At 36.9% G+C, this 21,528-nt stretch overlaps 1 pseudogene; it reads right to left on the reverse strand.

Annotated features, from left to right (window-relative positions):
* Nucleotides 1-387: 387 nt before the first annotated feature.
* Nucleotides 388-6,898, reverse strand: LOC109675522 (vomeronasal type-2 receptor 116-like; annotated as a pseudogene).
* Between the last annotated feature and the right edge of the window lie 14,630 nt (nt 6,899-21,528).

The following is a 21,528-nucleotide window of genomic DNA, read 5'->3' on the forward strand; positions in this document are numbered from 1 at the left end:
CCAGGCCTGGAATTCAACATTTACTGTTGACAAAAAAAAAGTCAATGAAATATACCAATGGAATCCAAAACACAGTGACTTTGAATTTCATATATTTTAAAATAAATACCAAAAGGCAGATGACATCATTGTGGAAATCAGAAGTACAAATCACTAATATTTGCAGGATTGATTGCAGAGTTTGCAGAGTAAATGGGAGGAAGTAAAAAATGAAATCACAATGGAATCCAATCTTGAAAATGAGATGAATGCAATGTTCAGAAATTCTAACCTTGTTAGAAGAAGTAACATGGGTTTTCAGTACACTGAAGTAAACCACATTTTAATTTAATATCTAACTGCTAGAATGATGTAGCTTTACTTTAGACTATTTTAAGACACATGATTTTAACCTTCAGAAGACTTATTGCACATAGAATGGGTTTTATCCATGAAGCTATACAGAATGTCCCTCTCTGACCTTAAAATAATGTAGCATTTGGGACCAAAGATGAAGTCTAAGACCCCTGCACTGGAGGCCAAGATGGAGAAGACCTCCATTGCGACCATGACCTTCCCCTTGGTGCTGTGGTAGACAGGGAGGAAGGTGATCCAGACACTACAGAACACCAGCAAGCTGAACGTCAGGAACTTGGCTTCATTGAATGTGTCAGGAAGGTTCCTTGCTAGGAAAGCCACAGTGAAGCTCCCAAAAGCCAGGAAAATTAGGTATCCCAGGATGCAGTAAAAGGCCACAACTGATCCCTTGTTACACACGATGATGATGTGGCCATGTTCCGAGTTTGTGTCTGTGTCAATGAAGGGTGGAGAGGTTCCAAGCCAGATTCTACAGTCAGTCAGTTGGATCAGTGTGCAGATGGGAATAAGGTAGTTAGGTGTCCTTGATACCAACAGCCACCTCATCCTTTTCCCTGGAGAAGTGACATTGAATGCCAGAATCACGGTAAGAGTTTTGGCCATGATAGTAGAAGTAACCATCATGAACACAATTCCAAATGTGGTCTGCTGGAGGATGCAGGTGGCTGTGCTAGGACGGCCAATGAAGAGCAAGGAACAGAGAAAACAGAAGGTGAGGAAGATGAGCAGGATGTAGGTGAGAGCCCAGCTATTGGCCTTGACAAGGGGAGTGTCTTGGTGCTTCATGAAGACCCCAAGAACAGCAGCTGTGAGTACAGAGAAGATCACAGCCATGCAGGCCAGAGTCAAAACCAAGGGATCTTCATAACCCAGGAAGGTCTCAGTTTTTGGAGGCAGTGGTTTTGCTCTCTGTTGGCATACTGATGATCTGCACACTTCACACACTGATCCATGTCTGGTGAGGAGTGCAAATTACCATTAGTCAAGGTTCAGTTGACACACCCTCTCCCCTACAGCTTAATAGGTCAAATTTTCCTTTTTTTGTTGCTTTAGATAAAAAAATGAACTCTATACAATAAATAATTCTAATGGAACACTTCCATTTTTGGTCTTATGGCATAAACAAAGCTACTTTATCTTCTTATGATTTATCTGCCATACTCATGATACCACTTTCCAATTCTCCAAAACACTGAAGATATACCTATGTTACCAAATTAAACCTCTATAAACTAGGATGTTGGTTTAGTCACCAAAGCCCAAAAACTTATTGAGAATTCTTTTTCTCTTATTATGACATAGGTAATCTGATAAGTTCCAGGAAATAGAGGTGGTCAATAATACTTTTTATCTGGTTGAATAAGTCTCACCATCCTATAGCACATTATAATTTTCACCAGATACATGTTTGAGTTTAGAGGACAATTTCATTGAATCAATACATTTACTCCTAGGGTACTGGCATAGATCCAATATAAATTTTTTCTCCCAGAAACATGCTTTAAACTTACACTTATTTCAGTCTATTTTTTTATTTTTCTACATGTGTTTTACTAATGTCTAGAGTCTTTCAAACAATAATGACTTTTATCTCTAAGTAGTATATGCTTTAAGGTATAGTAAATGTCATTGTTTAAAAGTTCACTTATGAATGATTTATAACTGCTATGCATATGTAATCATTTTTTATATGTTCACCTTCTATTCATTCACTAGTAAATATACTGATGAATTCCATAATTTAACCCAATTTTATATAAAATATTACAATATAAACACATTGGTGTTATGCATTCCCATTTATTAAATATATCTTTTTGCTGCTTGTAGTTGATTATGGCTGTAATCCAAGCTAGTACAGAAGTTAAGAAAGGGTGGATTGCATTTCAAGGCTTGCCTGGGGCAAACTCAGATCCCATCTCAACAAATAAGCCTAGTGTGTTATTGGCACCTGTGTTCCCAGCTTCATGGCATGCTGTGTAGGCAGATCATGGTCCAAGGCAAAAAGCAAGTACCTATCTAAGGATAACTGAAGTAGAAAATGACTGGGTGTGTAGTTGAAGTGGTAGAACATTTGCCTAGGAAGACCAAGGTCCTGAGTTCATACCTTGAAACAATCAAACAATCCTTTTATTTCTTTTACTGACATTACTGTATTGGCCAAGATCTCAGCTAAGTTTTAATCAAAATTGTTATATTGAACATTTTTGTCTCATTATCGTTTCAACATTGAACCCCAAAAATGTAAGGCTCTATTTGGGATTCTGTAAATACTTTTTATGGGATTATGAGAATTGATACTTTCTTCTTATTTAGTAAGACCAGGTTTTGTTACTATTCATTTGTAATATATGAATGGGTATGGAATTTAATTCTACATTTTTTCTGTAGTTGGTTATATTATCATCTCTCTTTTTGAAGAAAGTAGTTTGTTGAATTCCATTGCATATTCCAAGTCTGGTCATTTGAAGTCCTCTTAAAATACCTTGATTTTGAAAAGAAAATATGAATTTAGTTCAAGAAGGGAAATGCTCAATATACTTCTTCTCTTATATATTCTCAAATTTGGAAAACAAAATGTAGCTAATCTCATAAAATGAATTCGATCACCCCATTTTTGCTATTCTCCAAAGGAGTCTAAGAAAATGAATATTTTTAAACTCTTGAAATTTTAATAAATTCAAGTTCATGTTGAAATTTTAGTAAGTTCATATGGATCATGAGACTTGTCAGAGATGATTCAACTGTGGTTTCACCTTCATTTTATATATTCAATTATGGAGTTTTCTGAGGATCGAACCTAGGTCCTCATGCACCCTATGCCATGGCTCTATCCTGGTGATACTCCCCAGCTCTTGAGATGTTTAATTTCCTTTTGTGACAGTTGCTAACACCAATCATTAAGAAGAGTGGATATTATCTATATTAAAAATGTATCAATAAATTTTTTTATTCTATATTTTTATGATTTTCTTTTTTGCAGCTCTGGGGATTAAACTTGCAGCTTTCTGCTTGCTAGCCATGTGCAGTTAAGCCATGCCCTCTGCTGCATGTATGTTTTAGTTTGTGTTTCAGATTGGCTCCCTCACTAATATGGCCTGGGCTGGACTCAAACTGTGATTCCCCCACATCTGCCTTCTGAATACCTGGGATTACAGGCATGCAACAAGACATCCACTCAGGATGCTGATATTTTTCTGTAGAATTGTACAAATGACCTTCTGATTGCAAGTTTTCACTTTCTTGGTGAACAATCTTATTATGGTTTAATCAAATTTATTTATATTAGAATACACTTTAACTTTGATTATCCTCTCATTGTCTTTTATTTGATTATAATTTCCTGTTGTACGGATTTTGTTGTTTCTTTGTATGTAGTTTGCTGTTATTTGGTAGCTTGTGGTAAACTTGATGTATATAGTATATCAAGTATTCTTTATTGATTCCAACACTCCAATTCCATTTATAATGTTTTCATGTTTTGAGTTTTTATAATATTTATTTAATCTTTTCTTTAAACTGTGGATGTGGAAAGATGTATTTGTTAAAGTATAAGCTCGAAGATATTGACATTGCTTTAAAGAGTGTTCTTTATCTGAGTACAGTGACCTTCCATTAAAACCCATGCTCATAAAGGATATTTATGCAAATTAATTGCCTCTGCACTATGTTTTCAGTTTCAACATATTTAAAAATGAAATTGAAGTCATACATGTATGCTGCTTAACTAAGCTAAATATGAATTATAAAGGAAGGGAGAAAACCCTGATGCAGAAATATTTCTAGCATGTAACGTTTTTCACCTAAATCTGAATATTATGTATGTAAAATGGTAATTGTGGCATCCTGAAATGTTAAATATTTGTTTGTATCTCTTTTAGCTACATCATTCCATCTAGCATTTTCTGGTTTTCTGTCAGATTGAACAATTTTCAGGTTCTGTGACTATTACAAGAATTAGTAGCATAGTACTCTGTTTGCTCAAAATTTCTACCAATCTTAAAAGGAATTTATTCATCTAATACAGTATTAGTGTCCATGCCTCATTGCAGAACTTTGTACACTCTTCCCAAAGTGGGGATAATATAGTTTATTTTCCCAATATGTCTCTATATATTCAGACTAGGCTTATAATGCTGCTTTGAATTCATGCCATTATATGCTTTATCTCTTTATTACATTTGGAATGCTTGTTTTTTCTTCACTTGGAGGGGCTGAGGTAGAAACAAATGGCTTGCACTTGCAAAGCAGGCACTCTATCACTTGCACATCTCCAGTCCATTTTTCTCTGGGTGTTTTGGATTTGGAGTCACACAAACTATTTGCTTGGGCTGGCCTTGAACTGAGATACTCCTGTTCTCAGAACCCCCAAATTAATTTTTTTGATATATTTGTATTTTACATAAACAAGATATATTTTGTATGAAAGGTGTTGTTTTATATTTTTATGTATTTGAAAGGTATGTTCTTGAGACAGTACTGCATGTAATGGATATAACAATGAATCAAATAGGCAATGCAAGGCACATGGACTGTGTTGTTTCAAAGGTCAATGGGATCAATTGTGTCACTTAAAGTGCTAACTTGAAGTAGGAAGACTTTGTCTGTGCAGTCCACTTGCAGAGCTTTTCCTTCTTCAGGGATAGATTGGAAAACATTAAGGAGAGATGTGTGTTTCTCCAGAAGTCATAGACATATGTCCCATTAGAAATCTCATTAGAAATCTCATTCTCAGGGCAAGGGATGCAATCAAAACAACAGGGAGCCTTTCCCTCCTGAGGGGATTTCCTGAATTCAGGGCCACAACTCTCACTGAAAACAGAGTGAGGATTCTGAGGAAAATCAGATATGTCTTGGTGACTGCTCAGACTTTCACTTAGTAATCCAATAATTCCAGTGTTTTAAGAGAATTGGATTATTATGAAACATTGATCTTTCTCTACAGAAGTCTTAAAATTTTATTGGATGCTATTCAATTTTGGGAATGATATGACACAGTGGTAACATGCTAAAGGCTTGGTCTCCAACCATGGTGCTTTTTAGAAAGCATGGAACCTTTAAGCAGTGGGAGGACACTTGGTTGTGAGAAGTACACAGTTAAAGGTGATATTGGTACTCCAGTCCATCCTGTCTCTCTCTTACCTTCTCTGTTGCCATGAGGTGTGTGGCTTCCTCTGCCTCTGCTCCAACCATGATGCTCTGCCTTGCCATTCACCTTAAAGGAACAGGCCAGGTGAACAAAGACTGAAATCTCCAAAATTGTTTGCCAAATAAATCTTTCTTCCTTAGAAGTTGATTTTCTCAGGTGTTTTGTCACAGTGAGGGACAGCTGAGTAACAGAGATATCATGTATATTTTAGGATATGCAGTATATGAACATTAGAAACATGTTGGTAAACAAATGTGTTCCTTTTTCACCCATGGTTCAATTAATAAGAAAAATCTCTAAGTTGGAAGTTAATAAATGTACATTGTTAGATCAAGAATGAACATCAGGAACATAAAATCCCAACAAGTCCTGTTTATTGCTGTGTGGAATTCAAAGCATTATGATTCAATCCAACCCACCTCTAAAGTCCCTGAGACCCACTCTATCAGATCCTCAGATAGAGACAATTGTTGATCACATGGACCATATGGGGAAAACCTTCCTACTTTCACCTTAAATCCAAGACCTTCTGGAAAATTCCAAAAGTTGAGAATGTTATACTCTGCCTCCACTTTCCTTTCCTTATCCAAATCACTTGGTCTCCAGCAGTGTTATGTAAATTGGATGCTGTTCAGAAAGGGGTGCAGCTAAAAGAAATGCATCATCCTTTGATGAAGTGGATTCATGGTTAAGACAGAAAATCTGAAGCTCCTTATTGTACTTTATGAAAGTACAACAATAATGTAGAAAAAAATCAAAGGTTAAGGACAATTAAAATATAATGATATTTCTAAAAACTGGGCACATACAAGAGGATCAAAATCCCTGTTTCAAAAGAAAACACCAACGTCACTCACTCAAATATAATCAGTGAACCTCAGAATTCAATAACTATCAACTGCCTAGAAAAGGTAGTTAATATTTTATGAGTGAATCCACAGACTTAGTCTGCAAAATGAGGTCATTAACACCTAGGTGGAATTAAATAAAATCATTGATATAAAGTGCCACCTACAGTATCTAGCAGGACTTAGGTACTTAAAGAACAGGTTCTAGTTTTCTGTTATTTAAGAAATTCATTGGAAAATCCTGGATTTATCATATTGAAAACATTAGCTATATAGAATGTTGAGGTCATTCAATACACAAAACATTGATGTGGAATTAAAACACATTTCTTCTGGACACATGGCACCTTTTCTCCAAGAAAAAACCTACACAGGTATAGTTATCTGCTGAAAAGTGAAAATGCATACTTTCTATTGTGCTTTTGGAGAAAGTATCATAAACTACTTAGTTTGTTTATGAAATCCCTCCACAAAGACACCTTCCTGATGTTATGTACCTTCCAATGAAAAAGCCATTATCTATGAAGGGGAACACGCCATCCATTTTCCCATTGGTTGCATTTGGACTCGATGAAGTAGCATCCCATGAAGGGTGTGGGCCACAGCATACATAGCACTGTATATGTTATAACTTTCTTCACTCATGTCCATGTCAAAAAAGTGCCCAGACAACCATTCTAAGGAGGCATTGTATGGACAGCTTCTAGAAGTTCACATTTAGATTCAGAAAATGGAGCAATTTAAAAAGTGAAAAGCAGATTATGTAGGTAAATGACTTCTGGGTTTTTGGAAGAATTAGCTGTCTGGATAAAATTTCTGAAACCAGAAATGTTTTTGTGGTGGTGTGAAAAAAATGAAATGTCCATGGAATGAATCTAAAATGAGATATCTCATAATTCTGTTACATCCCATTGTGAATTCATGACGCAGACTTTCCCTATCGTTATAATTTCATCTAAATTATACATTAAACCTTGTAGGAAATCAGTATCCAAACAAATGATAATCACATTTGCTGATGATTTAATAATCTGGTGGTGATTTGATCAGGCTTTTGGGAAATGAGACACCATAGTGACTGGGATCATTTCCACAAAGGCTACACAGTTTCTGTGTCTGTCCATCTCTTTTCTCATGTCTGAGGGAATCTGAAAACCTCTGTGGTCTTCTGAGATGAACAGCCCCACCCAGGTCCATCTGAAATGAAGCATCAAGGAGACCATGCCAAGCACCAGAGATGTTTCCTTGGGGGCCATCTGATAGAGAGAAGTGAACTTGTCATTGTCACTCAGGATAGGATCAAAAGGCCCAAAGGTAAGCTAAAGGGAAAAGAAAATTGGAAGCCACATAAAGAAGAGGACAGTCACAAAGTACACCTGGGGTCCTGATGTACACTAAGCACCATGAAAAGTGGTAGGAAGGAAGGTTTGCTCATCACAAGATCTGGACCAGAGATCCAGGAAACTCCTTTGTTGGCTCCACCTTCTCCCTCCTTTCCATTTCAAAAAAGGGAATGTGGTTACTCCACAAAGTCTTTGAGATTAAAAATAGAGAGCTTCACAAATCCAGTATCCTCCTTTTGTTCTTCCTTGACACCTGACTATTGCATTGAAGAAGCCATGGTTTCATCTATCTCCATCCCACCCACACCCTTACCTGCAGAAATTTGTAGAGCTCCAGCAGGGTCCCAATCTGAGCTGATGTTGCCCACAATGTTCCCATAAGTGCTGCTACTGACTTGCTCTCTCTTCTACTGATGTAATTAGGAATAATTTTGTCCAGCCCAGAAAGCCAAATGAAGGAATTTTCCAATATCCTCCATTCAGTGTGTGGGACATTATAGATATCAACTCCCAGAGACATGTTGTGTATAAGACAAGGGTTCTTATTGATCTCCTCAATGGCAAAATCCATGGCCAGTGTAAACTGTTAGTTCTTTGAGGAAAATTTGTATATGATTCTTCATTAGGAAGAATAAATCCATGATGTGTTCAAATCCAATGCAATGATTTTTGTGGATTGAATGCTTTTGTCTCCAGAAAATTAATATGTTGAATCCTTAATGCATAGTTGGATCCATTAAGAGTGTCAGGTCTTACGTAGGCAGTTAAGGTTAGGTGAGGTCATAAGGATAATCTTCCACCAGTGAGATTCATGTTTGATTTGAGATATAAGAATGAGAGAGAGGCAGACAGACAAAGCAAAGAGATTGCTTTATCTCTTTTGTCATCTCTATGCAAATTTTCTGGCACCCTGTGCTTGGTTATTCTAGTTGCCCATGTGTTAAGATCATATATGTTCTTCAAGCAACTCATTATGTGTTATGTTCTTAATATTGACCTGCTCCCCAAGAAGACAAATTTGTGCCTGCATAACCACTAGCTGATGTGAGGGCCACAGTGTACCAAAGAGTATGTAGGTCCTTGTGACCATGAGACTTGAACATGATCCTGCATAGCATCAGCCCAATTGGCCAGTGGTCTCCTTTAGCACTGATGGCTCATATTCATCTAGCACAACATGGTGTAAGACAGCTTTTATAGTGGGTAGGACAGGATAGTAGGATTATAATTTTTCTCTGAAACTTGGTGCTGGTCTGTTGATATCTCACATTGGACATATACAAATGACCTGGTTTACCTGGTTCACAAATCACCTGGTTCACCAATACAGAGCTTCTAGAATATCTCCACTGCCCTGGGAAGATATGCATTCCATTTAGCATCATCTGTGGCTGGAGGAAGAAGTCTTTAGCTCTGAATTCAATTCCGCAATGGTGGCCAATAGAGGAGTGGGCCTCGTTCTTAACTCAGGGTGTTGCTAGTCTTGGTGAGTGAAGGCTGTGGATCTGACACATGGTGGTAACTTTGGTGGCCACAGGTATGACAAGGAAGGATGTGACTGGTCCAACCACAGTGATTCTTGTCAGGAACAGGCAGAATCCTGCACTGTCGGACCATAGACCAGTACCTATGGATGAGGCATCTGGGCCTACTGTGGCCCCAGGGAGAGGTTTGTGTGTATAGAACACTATACTTCCTTGTTGTTGTTGTTTTCATTAACAATATAGCAACAGAGTATTTGCAACAAACTTGATTTTGCATTGCCTGTATTAATTATACAACAATAACACACAAGCATTTGACTCCCCACAACTCATTTCAGGGGTCTTATCTGGTGATGAAATGGTGGAAGTGACTATAGGTTCAGACAAAATATGCAAAATGCTTAGAATTTCTGGAAACACAGGTCCAAACAAAAGCTAGATAATGAATACTGAAGTAAATATCTGATACTTGAAAGCCGGATGAAGTTGCATGCCAAAAGGCATCATGAGCTTCAGGAAACTAAGACCTCACCTAGTACACCAAATGAGGAGCAAGTTCCTGAATAGAAACTATTTGGTAGGGTAGAAACCTCAGGGAGTTAAAACAGCTGTTTGGAAGAAACTCAATGAACTGAGAGGAGATACAGAGAAATGTGCTATTATTCTACGGAGAAATGTAATAAACACAAAGAATTAAAAAATATTAAACAGAATTTCTAGAGCTGGTAAGTACATTTAGAAAAAATTTAAAATGTGATTGAAGCAAACAATTGTAAGACAGTTTAAATATGGGAAAGATGAGTGTACTTGAAGACAGGCTGTTTTAAAATACACAGTTGGAGAAAAAAAATTAATGAAGAAGTTGACAAAAGTATTCAAAGAGCAAATATTTGGGCTACTGTGGTTTAAGAAGCAGTTGAGAATGTCAAAAATTTAGATTGCTTATTCAAAGAAATAATAATAGTGAAACTCCCAACATAAAGAAAGACACAAATAACCAGGTATAGGAAGATTAAAATTAACCATTCACCCTTAGCCAACCAAGTCTACCTGAAGCCATAGTATAGTCAAGCTCTCACAGGTGAAAGATAAAGAGAATATTCTCAAGGCCAAAAGAGAATAGAAACAAATAAAATATAGGTGTACCCCTGTTGGTGTGAGATGTGAGCAAAGAGTGATTTTAGATTCAAGAAGAAGAAGGAGGAGGAGGTGGAAGAGGACGAGGACAAAGAGGACAAGGAGGATTAGGAGAAGGAGGAGGAGGAAGAGGAAGCAGCAGCAGCAGCAGCAGAAGAAGAATTACTACAACTAAAACCTGTCCCCAAAAACCTGTACCACAAAGAGCTCTCATTTAGAAATGAAGGAAGGATAAAGACTTTCTGAGGAAAACAAACCTGAAGTAATATATCCATACCAGACATGTTTTACAAGAAACACTGTGATGAAATATTCACACTGAAATGCACACACACACATACACACACACACACACACACACACACACACACACACATACACACACACACCAACCTAAAGGAGGGGTTTCATTATGAGGTTTCCATACATTCATATGTACTTTGATCATATATATCTTATGAGTATGTATGTGTATCTTATTTTTTCTTATTTTTGTCTTTCTGTTTGTCTTGATAATGTTAAATTGTTATCATTTCAAAGTATCCCAAATAGATTGTCATAATCAATTGATGTTTTCACAACCCTCATGGTGACCATAAAGTGAAACACTACTATAGACAAACCAAAAATAATAAGCAAGAAATGAAAACAAAACCAAAAGTAATTCTTTTAACCACTAAAAAGAAAAGGGCTATAAAAGAGGGTAAAATATAGGGTGACTGCAATAAATTGGGGGACAAGATACGAAATGGATATAGGGAGATCTCATCAATCAGGAATTATTGGGAATGTATGTGGATTGTGTTTTCCTACTTAAAGATACAGAGTGCATGAATGGTTATAATTACAAGATCCAAATCTATGTTGCTTTCAAGAATCTCACTTCAACTCTAATGATAAGCATAGCCTGAAATTGGAGGAATGGAATGTTACATTACATGCAAATTGAAGCTATAAGAAAGCAGTTGCAGCTATACTACATTAGGTAAAATGTACTTAATTCAAACCAATATAAAAGGACACAGAAAGTCATGATGTAATGATTAAGGAGTTACTTCAGCACATAGAACATCTTCAGGATGGATCATATGATAAATCAGGAAAATGTCAAAATTAAGAAATATAACTATATGTAAGGCTTATTTTCAGTATAAACAGTAATAAGGCTAGAAATCAACAAGAAAAACTTCAGAAAGTAGAAATACATAATAATTCAATAACTACTTTTGAACATCCAGTGGATCAAAGAAAAAATCAAGAAGGAAATGAAAATATTTCTTGCAACAAAAGAAAATGGACAAATATCCTGTATGATAGAGCAGAAGCTTGGGAGAAGAAAACCTTATAGTAATCAATGCCTAAGTTGAAATAAAATAGGAATATCTCACACAAATAACCTTTAACTGCATCTCAAGGAGATATAAAAAACAACTAACAAAATCTAAAATTAGTACAAGGAAAGAAAGAATTAAGATCAGAGAAGAAATAATTGAAATGGAGACCAAAACACAACACCAAAAGTCAATTAAAGAGGGAGGTGGGTCTTCATAAATTGAGAACACCTTAGATTAAGACATGGATACAACAATGAACTAAACAACACCAGTGAGGAAAAGCACAGCAGAATTAAAATGAATATCTACATGCCAATAAAATTGTGACTCTAGAAGAAATGGAAACAACTTAGGGACATGTGTCTGTCTAGAACTGAATCAGGAAGATATAGAAAACCTGAACAAACCAATAACAAGTAAATTGGATCTCTAAGAGAACGCTTCCTATCAATAAAAACCAAAGCTGTAGTGGTTTCACTGGTGAATTCTATCAGTCATTCAAAAATAACTAGGTAACAGTTACATTGGACCAAAGAGGTATTATTTCACAGTCTGATGATGATAAATAATAATTATACACTATTTATTTAAAAAAGATAAGGAGAAAATATTTTGAAAGTTTTAACTAGAAAGAATTGATATTGTGTTCACTATACTTCAATAACACAATATATTGTAATGAGGGAAATGACAGTAAAAGAACTCAAATATCCAGTTTTATCAATGATAATGGCCTCATTAGGACTCAGACAAATGAAGTAAATAAATCAATTTCACATAGGTGTGAAAATTTCAGCAGCATGGATGAGAAATTCAGGAAAGAGAGATCCTGACAAAAGAATGAAATTGAAATCTTGGAAATGATTTCCAAAAGAAAACAGCAGGAAAGCATCACCCCAATCTACTATTAACTCTCAGAGAATCAGTGACCCAATGAAGAAATGGGCAAATGATCTAACAGAAATTTTTGAAAAAAGAAATCCAAATTGCCAAAAAACACACAAAGAAGTGCTCAATATTCCTGGCTATAGGAAATCAAACCACATTAAGATCTTGCCTCACTCCTTTTATAATGACTATCATCAAAAACACAAAGAATAACAAATACTGGGAAGGGCGGGGGTGGGAAACTGTTGGTGGGAATGTAAATCAGTACAACCACTATGGAAAGCAGTTTGGATGTTACTCACTAAACTATTAAGAGAACTTCCATAAGATCCAGCAATACCACCCCTGGGCATACACCCAAAGGAATGTAAGTCAGCATACAATAAATACACTTACACACCCATGTTTAATGCAGCATTGTTTACAATAGCTAAGCTATGGAAACAACTCAGATGCCCTACAATTGATGAATGTATATATGTACAGCCATATACTATTCAGACATACAGAATTATAAAACTGTTTCATTTACAGGTAAATGAATGGAACATCATGATAAGCAAAGTAAACCACATTCAGAAAGACAAAGGTCACATGTTTTCTCTCATAGGTCCAAATACGAATACAAGGATTATATATACATAATATATAGTATATATACCATATGTATATACATATAGCATTTCTATGCATATCATAACATGCTATTTATATCGTATATGTATTTCATATATATGTATATATGCATCATATATAGCATCTTTCCAAAAGTAGGAATGTTAAAAGACACTAGGGAAAGAGGGAAAGGAGAAGACAAAGATAGAGAGTGAATGCTATTGAAATACATTGCATCTCTGTAGGAAAAAGACACAATGAAAAAAACTGAAAACTGCTGAACAATACAGGGTAGGGGGACTGGAAAAGGATGAGTAATAGAAGGGTTAGGTTTATTCAAGTACAATATATTTAGAGGTAAAATGACAAGGCAAAACCCCATTGTCCAAGAAACTCTAAAACAATGTAGGACTGGATTGTAAGCTGCTCATTTTCAGGGGAGGGTAATAGTGGGAGGGAGAGGGAAAATGAAGAGGGTAAAGGAGGATGAATATGGTTGATGTTTTTTCTATACATGTATGGATGTAGAACATTGAAACCCATGGATGTCAATTTAAGAAGAGTGACAGGGAAGCGGGAGAATAAGGGAGGGATGAACCAAACTGGAGTACATTGTACACATATATGGAAATGTCATAATGAAATGTCCTTTACAGCTATTATTATATAATAAAATGTAAAAAAGGAATGTAGATATTTAAAAAAATTAAAGTTAGTGTTTTATTCATATAGCCATGAAAAGAAAAAAAGTGTTATGACCACTCAGTTAAGATACATACAGGAATGCCACTCACAGATGAAGAAGAAAGATGGTCACAACCAACAGAATTAAGGAAACACTAAATCCCATGAGAAGAATACACAAACAAATGAGAATTAGGAAATCAAATGTGTTGACCTCAGACAGTACAGACCTCCAGTTGAATAAATGAGAAAATTAAAGAAGCTGAAATTAATGAAATGGAAACTAGAATAACAATACAAATATCATGGAACACAGTTGGACCTGTAAAAGATAAACAAGATTGACAATCCCTTAGTCATATTGACCCCAAAAGAGAGAGAGAGAGAGAGAGAGAGAGAAGAAACTAGTTCATAAATTTAGAGAGAAAAAGTGAATATTACAACAGATACCACTGATATCCAGAGGATCAATAGGGGATATATGAAAATTATATTAGTATAAATTTGAAAATTTAAAAGAAATGGGTAAATTCCTAGGCATAGAAAACCTAACAAAATTGAAACAATAGGATACAAAAAACTGAAACAGAATTATTATTATTATTTTTTTTTTCCTTTTTTTCACACTTCTTTTTTTTTTTTCATTTTTCTTTTATTATTCATATGTGCATACAAGGCTTGGTTTATTTCTCCCCCCTGCCCCCACCCCCTCCCTTACCACCCACTCCACCCCCTCCCGCTCCCCCCCTCAATACCCAGCAGAAACTATTTTGCCCTTATCTCTAATTTTGTTGTAGAGAGAGTATAAGCAATAATAGGAAGGAACAAGGGGTTTTGCTGGTTGAGATAAGGATAGCTATACAGGGAGTTGACTCGCATTGATTTCCTGTGCGTGGGTGTTACCTTCTAGGTTAATTCTTTTTGATCTAACCTTTTCTCTAGTTCCTGGTCCCCTTTTCCTATTGGCCTCAGTTGCTTTAAGGTATCTGCTTTAGTTTCTCTGCATTAAGGGCAACAAATGCTAGCTAGTTTTTTAGGTGTCTTACCTATCCTCACCCCTCCCTTGTGTGCTCTCGCTTTTATCATGTGCTCATAGTCCAATCCCCTTGTTGTGTTTGCCCTTGATCTAATGTCCACATATGAGGGAGAACATACGATTTTTGGTCTTTTGAGCCAGGCTAACCTCACTCAGAATGATGTTCTCCAATTCCATCCACTTACCAGCGAATGATAACATTTCCTTGTTCTTCATGGCTGCATAAAATTCCATTGTGTATAGATACCACATTTTCTTAATCCATTCGTCAGTGCTGGGACATCTTGGCTGTTTCCATAACTTGGCTATTGTGAATAGTGCCGCAATAAACATGGATGTGCAGGTGCCTCTGGAGTAACAGTCTTTTGGGTATATCCCCAAGAGTGGTATTGCTGGATCAAATGGTAGATCGATGTCCAGCTTTTTAAGTAGCCTCCAAATTTTTTTCCAGAGTGGTTGTACTAGTCTACATTCCCACCAACAGTGTAACAGGGTTCCTTTTTCCCCGCATCCTCGCCAACACCTGTTGTTGTTGGTGTTGCTGATGATGGCTATTCTAACAGGGGTGAGGTGGAATCTTAGTGTGGTTTTAATTTGCATTTCCTTTATTGCTAGAGATGGTGAGCATTTTTTCATGTGTTTTCTGGCCATTTGAATTTCTTCTTTTGAGAAAGTTCTGTTTAGTTCACATGCCCATTTCTTTATTGGTTCATTAGTTTTGGGAGAATTTAGTTTTTTAAGTTCCCTGTATATTCTGGTTATCAGTCCTTTGTCTGATGTATAATTGGCAAATATTTTCTCCCACTCTGTGGGTGTTCTCTTCAGTTTAGAGACCATTTCTTTTGATGAACAGAAGCTTTTTAGTTTTATGAGGTCCCATTTATCTATGCTATCTCTTAGTTGCTGTGCTGCTGGGGTTTCATTGAGAAAGTTTTTACCTATACCTACTAACTCCAGAGTATTTCCTACTCTTTCTTGTATCAACTTAAGAGTTTGGGGTCTGATATTAAGATCCTTGATCCATTTTGAGTTAATCTTGGTATAGGGTGATATACATGGATCTAGTTTCAGTTTTTTGCAGACTGCTAACCAGTTTTCCCAGCAGTTTTTGTTGAAGAGGCTGCTATTTCTCCATCGTATATTTTTAGCTCCTTTGTCAAAGATAAGTTGCTCATAGTTGTGTGGCTTCATATCTGGATCCTCTATTCTGTTCCACTGGTCTTCATGTCTGTTTTTGTGCCAGTACCATGCTGTTTTTATTGTTATTGCTTTGTAATATAGTTTGAAGTCAGGTATTGTGATACCTCCTGCATTGTTCTTTTGACTGAGTATTGCCTTGGCTATTCGTGGCCTCTTGTGTTTCCATATAAATTTCACAGTAGATTTTTCAATCTCTTTAATGAATGTCATTGGAATTTTGATGGGAATTGCATTAAACATGTAGATTACTTTTGGGAGTATCGACATTTTTACTATGTTGATTCTACCAATCCATGAGCATGGGAGATCTCTCCACTTTCTATAGTCTTCCTCAATCTCTTTCTTCAGAAGTGTATAGTTTTCCTTGTAGAGGTCTTTCACATCTTTTGTTAGGTTTACACCTAGGTATTTGATTTTTTTTGAGGCTATTGTAAATGGAATTGTTTTCATACATTCTTTTTCCGTTTGGTCATTGTTAGTGTATAGAAATGCTAATGATTTTTCTATGTTGATTTTATATCCTGCTACCTTGCTGTAGCTATTGATGATGTCTAGAAGCTTCTGAGTAGAGTTTTTTGGGTCTTTAAGGTATAGGATCATGTCGTCTGCAAATAGGGATATTTTGACAGTTTCTTTACCTATTTGTATTCCTTTTATTCCTTCTTCTTGCCTAATTGCTCTGGCTAGGAATTCCAGTACTATGTTGAATAGGAGTGGAGATAGTGGGCATCCTTGTCTGGTTCCTGATTTTAGAGGGAACGGTTTTAATTTTTCTCCGTTAAGTATAATGCTGGCTGTAGGTTTGTCATATATAGCTTTTATAATGTTGAGGAACTTTCCTTCTATTCCTAGTTTTCTTAGAGCTTTTATCATGAAATGATGTTGGATCTTATCAAAGGCTTTTTCTGCATCTATTGAGATGATCAAGTGGTTTTTGTCTTTGCTTCTGTTAATGTGGTTTATTACGTTTATTGATTTTCGTATGTTGAACCACCCCTGCATCCCTGGGATGAAGCCTACCTGGTCGTGGTGGATAATCTTTTTGATGTGTTGCTGAATTCGATTTGCCATTATTTTGTTGAGGATTTTTGCATCAATGTTCATTAAGGAGATTGGCCTATAGTTCTCCTTTTTGGAGGTGTCTTTGCCTGGTTTTGGGATAAGTGTAATACTGGCTTCATAAAATGTGTTTGGCAGTTTTCCTTCCCTTTCTATTTCATGGAACAGTTTAAGGAGGGTTGGTATCAGTTCTTCTTTAAAGGTCTGATAGAATTCAGCAGAGAATCCATCAGGTCCTGGACTTTTCTTTTTGGGGAGACTCTTGATTGCTGCTTCAATTTCATTTTGTGTTATAGGTCTATTCAGGTGATTAATTTCCTCTTGGTTCAGTTTTGGATGATCATATGTATCTAGAAATCTGTCCATTTCTTTTAGATTTTCAAATTTATTTGAATATAGGTTCTCAAAGTAGTCTCTGATGATTTCCTGGACTTCCATGGTGTTTGTTGTTATCTCCCCTTTTGCATTCCTGATTCTACTAATTTGTGTTTTTTCTCTCTTCATTTTAGTCAGGTTTGCCAGGGGTCTATCGATCTTGTTTATTTTTTCAAAGAACCAACTTTTTGTTTCATTAATTCTTTGTATGGTTTTTTTGGTTTCTATTTCGTTGATTTCAGCTCTTATTTTTATTATTTCTCTCCTTCTATTTGTTTTGGGATTTGCTTGTTCTTGTTTTTCTAGGAGTTTGAGATGTATCATTAGGTCATTGATTTGGGATCTTTCAATCTTTTTAATATATGCACTCATGGCTATAAACTTTCCTCTCAAGACTGCCTTAGCTGTGTCCCATAGGTTCCGGTAGGTTGTGTTTTCATTTTCATTGACTTCCAGGAACTTTTTAATTTCCTCTTTTATTGCATCGATGATCCATTCTTCATTAAGTAATGAGTTATTTAGTTTCCAGCTGTTTGCATGTTTTTTGTCTTTACTTTTGTTGTTGAGTTCTACTTTTACTGCATTGTGGTCAGATAGTATGCACGGTATTATTTCTATTTTCTTATATTTGCTGAGGCTTGCTTTGTGCCCTAGGATATGATCTATTTTGGAGAAGGTTCCGTGGGCTGCTGAGAAGAATGTATATTGTGTAGAGGTTGGATGAAATGTTCTATAGACATCTACTAGGTCCACTTGATCTATTGCATATTTTAGATCTTGGATTTCTTTATTGAGTTTTTGTTTGGATGACCTATCTATTGATGATAATGGAGTGTTAAAGTCTCCCACAACCACTGTGTTGGCGTTTATATATGCTTTTAGGTCTTTTAGGGTATGTTTGATGAAATTGGGTGCGTTGACATTGGGTGCGTACAGATTGATGATTATTATTTCCTTTTGGTCTATTTCCCCTTTTATTAGTATGGAATGTCCTTCTTTATCTCGTTTGATCAATGTAGGTTTGAAGTCTACTTTGTCAGAGATAAGTATTGCTACTCCTGCTTGTTTTCGGGGGCCATTAGCTTGGTAAATCTTCTTCCAGCCTTTCATCCTAAGCATATGCTTATTTCTGTCGGTGAGATGAGTCTCCTGTAAGCAACAAATTGTTGGATCTTCTTTTTTAATCCATTTTGTCAAACGGTGTCTTTTGATGGGTGAATTAAGTCCATTAACATTAAGTGTTAGTACTGATAGGTATGTGGTGATTCCTGCCATTTAGTTATCTTAGTTGTTTGAAGGTTTGATTGTGTGTACCTAACTTGATGTTACTCTCTACTGTCTTGCTTTTTGTTATCCTGTGGTTTGGTGCTGCCTGCCTTTTCATGGTTAAGTTGGGTGTCACTTTCTGTGTGCAGGATCCCTTGCAGAATCTTTTGTAATGGTGGCTTTGTGGTCACATATTGTTTTAGTTTCTGCTTATCATGGAAGACTTTTATTGCTCCATCTATTTTGAATGATAGCTTTGCTGGGTAGAGTATCCTGGGGTTGAAGTTATTTTCATTCAGTGCCCAGAAGATCTCACCCCACGCTCTTCTTGCTTTTAATGTTTCTGTTGAGAAGTCTGCTGTGATTTTGATGGGTTTACCTTTGTATGTTACTTGTTTTTTCTCTCTTGCAGCCTTCAATATTCTTTCCTTAGTTTCTGAACTTGTTGTTTAAATGATGATATGTCGTGGAGTAGTTCTATTTTGATCTGGTCTGTTTGGTGTCCTGGAGGCCTCTTGCATTTGTATGGGAATATCTTTCTCTAGATTTGGGAAATTTTCCGTTATTATTTTGTTGAATATATTATGCATTCCCTTCGCTTGCACCTCTTCTCCTTCTTCGATGTCCATGATTCTCAAGTTTGGTCTTTTGATGGAGTCGGTGAGTTCTTGCATTTTCTTTTCACAGGTCTTGAGTTGTTTAATTAATAGTTCTTCGGTTTTTCCTTTAATTACCATTTCATCTTCAAGTTCTGAGATTCTGTCTTCTGTTTGTTCTATTCTGCTGGATTGGCCTTCCGTTTTGTTTTGCAGTTCTGTTTCGTTCTTTTTTCTGAGGTTTTCCATATCCTGGCCGTTTTCTTCTTTATTGTTGTCTATTTTTGTCCTGAGTTCATTTATCCATTTATTCATTGTGTTCTCTCTTTCACTTTGGTGTTTATACAGTGCTTCTATGGTTTCCTTTATTTCTTCTTTTGCTTTTTCAAATTCTCTATTTTTATTGTCTTGGAATTTCTTGAGTGTCTCCTGTACATTTTGGTTGACCCTATCCAGTATCATCTCTATAAAATTCTCATTGAGTACTTGTAGTATGTCTTCTTTTAAATTATTCTTGTAGGCTTCATTGGGTCGTTTGGCATAGTTTATCTTCATTTTGTTGGAGTCTGGCTCTGAGTTTCTGTTCTCTTCATTCCCCTCTGGTTCCTGTACTAATTTTTTGCTGTGGGGAAACTGGTTTCCTTGTTTTTTCTGTCTTCCTGTCATTGTCCTTGGTGTTGTTACTGTCCCTGTACTGTGTGTAATTAAGTATTTTCTAGCTTGTAATAATAACAATGGTAATATTGAGAATGGAAGAGTGAGCTGAGATGGAAAGCAAGAAGTTAAAGAAAAGGGGAAAACAAATATACAGACAAGAGGGAGAAAGCAGAACAAGGTATCAGACAAGAGAGTTTCAAAGGTATAAACAGGGAGTGTTAGTGTACTAATCGACAGTAAGCTGAACAGACAATAGAGAGACAGAGAGAGGATTGAAAATCAAAGATAAAAAAAATAAAAAATAAGTATATGAAAGTAATATCTATTTATAAAAATGAATTAAAATAAAATGGAAAATAGGAAATTAAAAAAAAAAAAAACCAAAAAACTTCCAAGTTTATATGCAATGCAATTTCGGTCTTAATAATTTGGATGTCCGTCTCAATCTCCAGTCCTGGAGTTGGTGCCTCAGATGTTGTTCTGTAGTTGTCTCATCAAAGGGGATGCATAAAGTAGAACAAAACTACACTCACACACACACAGAAGAAAAAATAAAAAAAAAAAGCCCCACCAAGTGTCCCCAGTTCAAATGCAATACAGTTTCAGTAAGTTTTTCGGCTTGCAGGTGTAATTCGGTTGTTCTCTCATCAAAGGTAGGGAGAAAAAGAAAAAAAAGCGTCTGGAGACAATTCTGAGAGTGGTATCTGCAACTGTGGCTTGCCTGCCTGCTGCTCTCAGCCTGTAGCTGGCGGCGTTATTTATGCAGATCTCTGGGGTGAGCTAGCACTCACCTGGTCCCACAGGCTTTGTTTGCTCAGAGTTCTCCTGTGCGGCGGCCTCTGCTACAGCCTTTCCCCTTTCCAAGCACTGGGAAAGGTGCCACTGCCCCGCGTTGTCAGGCCTGCGTGTTTATTTACAGTTCACATGGGAAGTGGGTCTTCCCTCCTCTCACAAGCGTCCCCGCTCCTGGTTGCTGGGCGCGCCCTGCTCCCGCCAGAGCCTCTCCGGCCGCCCGGCTCGTTTCTTTACAGTCCCGGGAAGGATTCCCTTCCCCCAATCTTCAGCGCTCAAGGCGCCCCACCCTCTTTCCAGTGTGTCTTAACTGTTCTTATTGCTTAGTACTCAGTTTCTCTTTTTTTCCCGGGTGGAGGTCAGTCTGTCCAGGGGGCTATGCTGCTCTGGCCCAGGCTTGTCTTTGGGGCTACCGCGGTACCGCGAAGCTCACCTGGTCCGCGTCTTCCCAAGCCGTATGGGCGCCGGCCACTGGCGGCCCCGGGGGGCCTCCTCGGTTCTCCACGTGAAGTGGAGATTCTCTGCGCCGGCTGGAGATGTGGAGGGGTCAAAGTTATGCCTTTTCTTGGTGATTATGCCTGCAAAGTGTGTCTCCAGCGTCTCTCCAAGATTTCACTATAGGAGGCTCGCTTTCTGCTTCCTACCTCTAGCCACCATCTTGGAATTCCTGAAACAGAATTATAATGAGCAATGATATGAAGCAATACA

The sequence above is a fragment of the Castor canadensis genome, chromosome 6, assembly GCF_047511655.1.
Source record: "Castor canadensis chromosome 6, mCasCan1.hap1v2, whole genome shotgun sequence".
Lineage (NCBI taxonomy): Eukaryota > Metazoa > Chordata > Mammalia > Rodentia > Castoridae > Castor > Castor canadensis.